The sequence below is a fragment of the Parasteatoda tepidariorum genome, chromosome 8 (genome assembly GCF_043381705.1).
Source record: "Parasteatoda tepidariorum isolate YZ-2023 chromosome 8, CAS_Ptep_4.0, whole genome shotgun sequence".
Classification (NCBI taxonomy): Eukaryota; Metazoa; Arthropoda; class Arachnida; order Araneae; family Theridiidae; genus Parasteatoda; species Parasteatoda tepidariorum.
The window spans coordinates 345,590-353,562 of NC_092211.1; the positions used below are offsets into that span (position 1 = coordinate 345,590).

A 7,973-nucleotide genomic window follows, 5' to 3' on the forward strand; every position below is an offset into this window, starting at 1 on the left:
GAAAATGATATAATATTGTCATCAGCTCACACGAATATATCCGCAAAAAAGGGTGCTAATATTGCAGCAATATAGCCAAAGCAAAATATGTCAATACCATAGAGTGAGACGAAAAAATTTAAACGAAAATTGAACAAATTAGGCAAAAAATGCAAAACAAAACAAATCAAGCAAGAAATAGAAAATAAATATTCAAGAAAGCATAGAATAAAACACAAAATGTAATATATAAAGCGTGTAGTGAATTCATATGTATTTGCACTTACCTGCATTTTTCAAAAATTATTTAAAATATTTTCGTATCAAGTTTGCCAGATTACAAAATATGAAAATAAAAGCGCAAATAGAGGATGGTGGGATGCTTTAATGGCGCGTTCTTGTTGAAGTTAGCGCCACGTATGAAAAAATATGGAGAGCAAATGACTGACAACTCTACAAATTACAAAAGAGTTCAATTTAAACTCAGAAACCAAAGATCGCTTATCGAACAATTTGAAGAGAACACAAATTTCTAAGACTTGAAGGACGATGGAACACCAATTGATAAATAAAGTAAAAAATCATTTCGGTATGTTTACTATGACAATTGCACAACATCTACTATAAATAAAATTTAAATAATGCCTTTTCATTGTTAAAAAACAATTTTAGAACTATTTCCTTGAATTCCCTTTTCTAAAATAATTTTTTATGGTAATTTTTACTCAACTCAATAGCAACCACAAAATGAAAACTTTAACAGCTGAAACTGATAACTTTTTGTTGCCATTAAATTTAAAAAGTTTCTCTATTTCCCCTTTTGTGTATACAGCTAACCCCTACGCAATCGATTATTTAACTTCCCCTCTCTTAAAGATTTCTTTTTACCCCTTATCCCCCCCCCAAACCTTGCTTAGCAGTTTGCATCCTCTCTTTCAATATTTTTTTTATTTTTTTATATTCATCAGAGAGTGGGAGGAGGGGTAGAAAAGATGAAAACGTTGTATATCAGTTGGCGATTGCCGATTGGTTGAGGGAAATTGCGGTAAGAGGAGGTAGGGGAGGAAGGGGGTGGTTATAGAGAAAAGTTACATTATGTTCTGAAAGGCGTTGAAAGCTTTAAAAACGTTTTTTTTTTCCTCCTTTTTTTTACCAGCATGTTTTAATTTAAATTTGGCATACTTTTAAGCTTAAGCAGCTTATAAACTGAACATTTAAATTCGAGTCTTGTAAAAAATAATGTACAAGCATTTTTAAACATAAATTATACATCTCTTTACATTGTAATTTTGCACTTATTACCTTTTTTTCATATGGTGACATATTTTTTCCATCATATTTGTACTAAGAACACCAGGTCATTTTTCTTGTGGGATTGGTATGCATTGGTTTTTTGCTAGTAATCTCATTTAAGCTTCATCTTCAAATCAACTGGCTTTTAGATCATTTTTATCCTTCCTTTGCTCTTAATGAGTTCAAAAGCGTTTAGTAATGGTGTAAAAACTAAACTTTTCTGTTTTTTTCTCCCGATTAATCATTAATTAAATTATTTAATTAATCTATGAGACACTATAACGTATATAATTAATTCATAAGAGTGCAAGTCTGTAAATGATTCTAGATAAAGATTTCTTTTCCTGAAAATATATTTTTCTCATTTTTTTGTCATAATATATTGTTAAAAATTACCACTTACTTTAATTTTTAGGATTTAATAAACCAAAAATAACTTATTTGAGAAGAATTTAATGAAAACATAATTTAATAATGAATCCATTAAACTAATTTCAATTCATACTTTTCTAATAATAAAATTTTTTTAAATTTTGTTTCTATCCAAAATAGACCTGATGTAAATGTGAAAGAGTCATAAAGTTGATTATTTAATATATTATTGATTACTAAGGAGAAAAGCAAGAAAAATCAAAATGAGACAAAATTTAATCTGAAAATGCACTCTTCAATAAATGATCTTAATAAAGTTTATATTAATTAATGTTAAGGTCTGATAAACATCTAATTTTATTAATATTAATTTATAACGAACGAAACTGGATTCGGACATTTTTAAATACAAGATACATTATAAATCCTTTTTTAATATTTAACCAGAAGAAAAAAAAATAATTTAATTAATTCGAATATGGTTTTTATTTTATAAAGTAGTTAGACAAATTTTAATAGTCAGCTGAGTATCAGCTTATATTAATTATAAGAGCGGTACAGAAATAATACTTTGGAAGTAACACATTTTACGAATGCTCTAAAAAATAACGAAATTCTAGGGTCAATCAATATTGATGTGGTTCATGTTTTAGAGCCTCCCTATAAGGTGACTCAAGTTCGAATCCCAGTTATGGCTGGTTGATATGAATTCTATTTCTGCTCGCTCCGACAACAGTGAGGACGCAAAATATCCTCGGAAGTAGACGGATCATAGGTTAGAGTCCCAGTGACGTCGGGACAACCATGGGAAGTTTTCAAGTTTCTTCTCCGCGTATCGCAAATGCGAGTTAGTTAAATCAAGATATCCTCTAGGAAGACTAGTTTGTACCAATGCTTGAACCACGAATACCCTTGTCTTCTGGGCTGGGTTCAGTATTATTACAGGGATGCACTGATAATCGTAAGATAATCGTAATTTAAACACTGATAATCGTAAGTCCAAAAATGAGTTGGCTGTTTAACTCTGGTTATAATATAATTTAAAAACAACTGAAACAAAAATTCGTTAAAGCAATGGTTTTTTCAGAGTCTTCTATTTATATCATTAAAAATCGAATTAAATAAGTAAAACTTAAAAATATAAAAGAAGTAAATAAATTGAATATTTCACGAAATTTATCTAATTTATTAATTATAAATTATTTATTACCTTATACTATTATCACAGTATGTATATATCTCAAATATCTGCGACTATAGTAGAATTGTAGAGTGAATTGTTTTTTTAAGAAAAATAATGATACTAAATAGTTAAAAAAGAAATATTTTATAAAGGAATATTAAAATTTGTAACAAGCATATTTATTTGTAAAAAATATTTCGATTGTGAAACTTGTTGAACAGATAAGTTGCAATTAAAAATCGAATGAATAATTTATTTTTCTACGGTAAAATTCTTGTTTCAAAAATTATTACATAACACGCTGTCATGCAATTCCAATTGAAAATTAAACATAGTTTTTCCAATTTGCTAAAACTTAAGAAGAAATTTTGTTTGGTAAATAACAAAAACATTCTGGTTACATCAGAATAATGTTCGTACAAGCCCGCTCTCCAACTTATTTATTTATAGATGAACTTTAGCTTCCAAGTGCTTTTTTTTTTGTACTAATCCAACAATAAGTGGAAAAACAATTTCACATTAAATCTTGTTTTATTCTGTCATTCAAGTTAATTACGTTGTTTTTTATAAACTCGAACTCGTGCTCTTTCATCAAAAATCTAAAAATTTAGTAGAGAATGATTAAAATGCAAAAAAAAAATAATAATAAATAAATAAATTAGTAAATAAATAAATTAAATAAAATGGATAATAAATAAAATAAATAAATAAATAAAATAGAATTATATATATAATATATAAATATATATATAATATAAATGAATAATTATCATATGATAAGAATCAGTCCTTATAATGGGTCTATGCCTTTAAAAAGTTTGAAAAAAAATGTTATTTTAATTNAATAAATAAATAAATACAAGAAAACACTAAGAAAGTTAAGAAAAACAATAAGTATCATTTATTGCGCTTAAGCTGCAAGTAAACAGCACTCATTAGATAAGTTCAAAATGAAGAATAAAACAAAGAAAAATTATAGACATATGAAAAAAGGGGGGGAATAATAAGTAAAGAAATAACAAACAACAGCTTAAAAAAAAAAGAATTAAATTTTATTTAAAAAACCGGAAAAAAAACGAAAAAAAAAGATATAATCCTTTCATCAGCCCACACCATTATAACCGCAAAACAGTTTGCTTTCTGATATTGTATCAATAAAGCCAAAGCAAAATATATTAATACAATAGTGTGAGGAGTACTCAGAAAATTTTTTTAATAAAAATTACAACAAATAAAATAAAACACAAAAAGTAAATATAAGTAAAAATTACATGTAAAAACAGAAAATAAAATAAAATAAAAAGAAAAAACAGTATAAAAATGGACTATAAAGCGAGTAGCGAAATCATATATATATATATATATATATAATGCTATTAAACCGTTTTATTCTTTTTAAAGATAGCGTATAATATAATAATATAACATAGAATAATAGATACATCATTTTAGAGAATAATCATTAAGAATAAGAACTGTAAATCAATAATCAGATGAGAAGAAGAAGTTAAGTAAAGTTTAGACAATTTAATAGCATTTTTTTAGATAAGTATTTTGTGTTGAAAGCATAAGAACATTATTTCTTGTTTGTAACCACAACATGTAATAATAAATTAAACAGAAAAAAATTAGTAAACGCATTGTATTATAGAATGATATTTGAGAACAAATGTAGAACAGGATGATAAACCCCAAAATAAATAAAAATGCATTTTTGAATGACTGAGGAAGGAAATCCCCCAGTTCTTCGAAATGTTATCTCGTAAAAGTGTTTTCTCCTTTTGAAGACTACGATTCAGGAGAAACAAACTTTCTGCTTTTCTCTCTTAAACTTCCGTCAACTACACTATGCAATCGATTCCACATAATATTGTTCAGCCCTTTTCTTTTCATTTTAAGAAGTAAATCTAGATTTTTTCCACATTATTTTTATTTATCATTTCTTTTCTCTTCAAGGGCATTTTATTTTCATTATTTTTAAATTGTTCTATTTGTGCCATTTTCGCTTTTTTAAGTATAATACAATTTTATAACATATTATACTTAGGAAATATTTAGTTCAGCAGAGCGATTTTCTAGATGTGTTTAGTATGTATATAATTTCATTTTCTTTACTTTTGTATTAATTCAATAGAATTTTTGTTTGGTAACTTTCAAATTTGATCCTCCCATATGAATTAATATTTATGTCGTAAGGTTTGAATTTGAATATTTTCAAAACTTGTTTAGTACTTTTTACTCTTTATTTTCAGCAGTTTGAAATAAAACCTTTTGTTTTCTTATTATAAATTCTTGAAAATAATATGAAGTTTTGTTTAGTTTTAAAAAATTGCTTTAATAAAAATATATTGAATCAGAGAAATGCTTTATCAATATGCAGAAAACAATACGTTTAAAGTTGAAATGATTTATTTTTAAAAGATTTTATGTTGTTGTTTACGTTTATACTATTTCTTTAATATAGTTACTTTCATAATGTATCAACTGTGTCCTTTTAAATGTTGTTGATAAAAAAAAGTTCTGGTCAACTCTCTTAAATCTATTCTCCATTAGCTAGATATTGACTCTTTACTATAAGCAATCCTAATGAACTTTATTGTTTAAATAAAATATTTCTTATATATGTATTATTAATATATACTTTTCAGTATCTTAGTAAAATCAGTACTTTTCAGTAATTAGTAAAATTCCGTTTTTTTTTTTTTTTTTTTTTTTTTTTTTTTTTTTTTTTTTTTTTTTTTGCTGCTTAATCCTTTTTCACTTAACTTTTTGTTCTTGATTACAAAACAACCATTTTTTTCTTCCTCTTTTCCCTTTCATAATCCAAGTTCTTAAGTTTGAAACACTTTTAAATTTTGAAAGATTTAAAGCTTATCGTCTCTGAATTTAATAGAACAGAAATACTTAATAATTATAATTCAACATGCATAATTAACATTTAAGACATCTATGTATAATTCAATTTCCATTTTACTGTAATGTAAACGAAAATCAAAACTAAATTATAGTTCTGATATTCATCAATTAATTAAGCCTCAATAGACTAAATTACTTTCAGTATATTTTCCTATTAAACTGGAGAAAAAAAGTTTCTAATAATTTATACATTAATTTGACATTTAGAAAATTTTATGTAAAAATGATTTATATTTTGTAAATTCTTTAGATCCGTTCCTTTTTTATATTTATTTTTTTAAATTAATTTTTGATTCTAAATTAATAATTTTGGAAGTCAGAATTTGGTTAAAACAATCATAAATAAATTTTTTGTTCTTACTTTATAAATAATTATTGAAATAATTTTCTTCTATTTAATATGCACAATAAATTCAAATGTAAATTTTATACGCATTTGAGTTAACAGTCTCATACTGTTATAAGATTTTCATTAAAACGAAAAAGAAAAAAAAAATCAATGTGCAAAAAGTTTAAAAATCAATTTTTTATTCCAAAAAACTTTCATTCCCTTGTACTATTATAGGAAGGTTTCATTTCAATTTAGAAGTAGAATAAGAATCTAAACTATTAAAACAGTTGAACTAATCGATCGCAATAAACTTTTTATTCCGCCATAACCCACTTTTGAATAGCTTAACAAACTGTAATACTTCCACCTACCTGTGAACAATGGAAGAAAAGATCCAGAGTTTCAAAACGTCGAAGTGGCAACGTTTGGGAAGAACATCCTAGTTTGTCAAAAGAAACGACCGATCTTCTCCAGTTATCTTTGAACCCCTGGATGGTTGTTTTTTCCTTTACAATACAAGATTCGCAGTGGAAACTAATCTACAGAAAACTATCTGATGGTCGCAAAAGTTCTCTTCAAGTACAGGATGAAGTTTTAAGAGTGAAGAACAAAAAATAAAACAACAATAATCGAAGATCTTTGGACGCAAGCAGATGTATGTTTTTGTGAACTTTGTACTAGCGACTGGGGAGAACCCGAGTAAACCTCGGCTCAAGAGTTAGTCGCTTCGGCGCATGCGCAGTCCACCATCACGCTCTTTAATGACGGTGTAAGGTATCGATCTGCGGGGGTCGCAAAGGGATGGGACGAGTCGACTACGGAGCGGGTTAGAAGCGAAGTAGTTGTAGCTTTGTAGAAAGTAAACTTTTGGAGCAGTTTCATCGGAGCGTATTCCAACTTCGTGGGTGGAGGGGGTGGGGGGAGAGAGGGGGGAGATGAATTTACCGATCCCCACGTGTTGTGCCTACTCCAGAAGCGTTCAGGTTGAAAAGGGAATAAAAAAATATCGTGTGGGGAGAGGGGTAATATATTGAAAAGGGTGTTGATAGTTTTTTAAAGATTAATTGAGAATTCTATGAATAGAATGATTTAATTCTATTTGACGAATTAATTATTTAGTTTTAGTTAATTACAACCAGAGGAGGTTTGAATGCGGAGAGAAAATTAAGAAACTTTTGACAACTGTTGCATCGAAGTCTAATGACACTAAACTAGACTTTTTTGAAATTCATTGTTTAATGTTTACGATATTATATATTTCTAAGAAGGAATTTATTCAAAATATGAGGAAAGTGATGTTGTTTTATTATAAACACTTAGGAAACAACAAGTAAAATAAATCTACCGAAATTTGTATCGAACTTATAACATACACTTAATAAAATAACTTTGTTTTATAATGCACACTTTTCATAAATTAAAAAAAAAAGCTTTAATATTTTGTTCATTTTATTTTGAAAAGTTTAAAAACAATCAATAATTTTTTGAAAGATAATGAGGCTGACCTAAATTGTGTTACTTATTTTACTTCTTTTAATAGTTTCAATCTAGTTTTTATTTTATTTAAATAATTGAATCCATAACTAATTTCAGTTCTTTATAGCAAGAAAACTTTATTTAGCTAAATACAAAGTCTAAATAAGTTTAAAACATATGATGCTTCATTAACTAATTTCCATTATTTATGATTGGTAACTTTTTAAATTTTAAAAGTATATTTTAAATTTATTTTTTAGAAGCTAAGCTAAATCTAAGGCCTAATAATTAACTTGAAAGTATATTTTATTTTCTGATAAAAAAGCACACATTTATAAATAAAAAAAGATTTTAAAATTTGTTTTAAAGGCTTACTTGCTTAAAATGAATAAATATTTTAGATGGCATAGTTTATTTATTGAT

General features: G+C 26.4%; 1 protein-coding gene across 1 annotated transcript in view; it reads right to left on the reverse strand.

Annotated features, from left to right (window-relative positions):
• The window catches only part of LOC107438819 (serine-rich adhesin for platelets), a gene marked incomplete at its 3' end in the record, with an annotated part of 316,964 nt that extends 310,111 nt beyond the window's left edge, over positions 1-6,853 (reverse strand). The window contains 1 exon segment of the mRNA XM_071184713.1: positions 6,446-6,853.
• Positions 6,854-7,973: the final 1,120 nt, after the last annotated feature.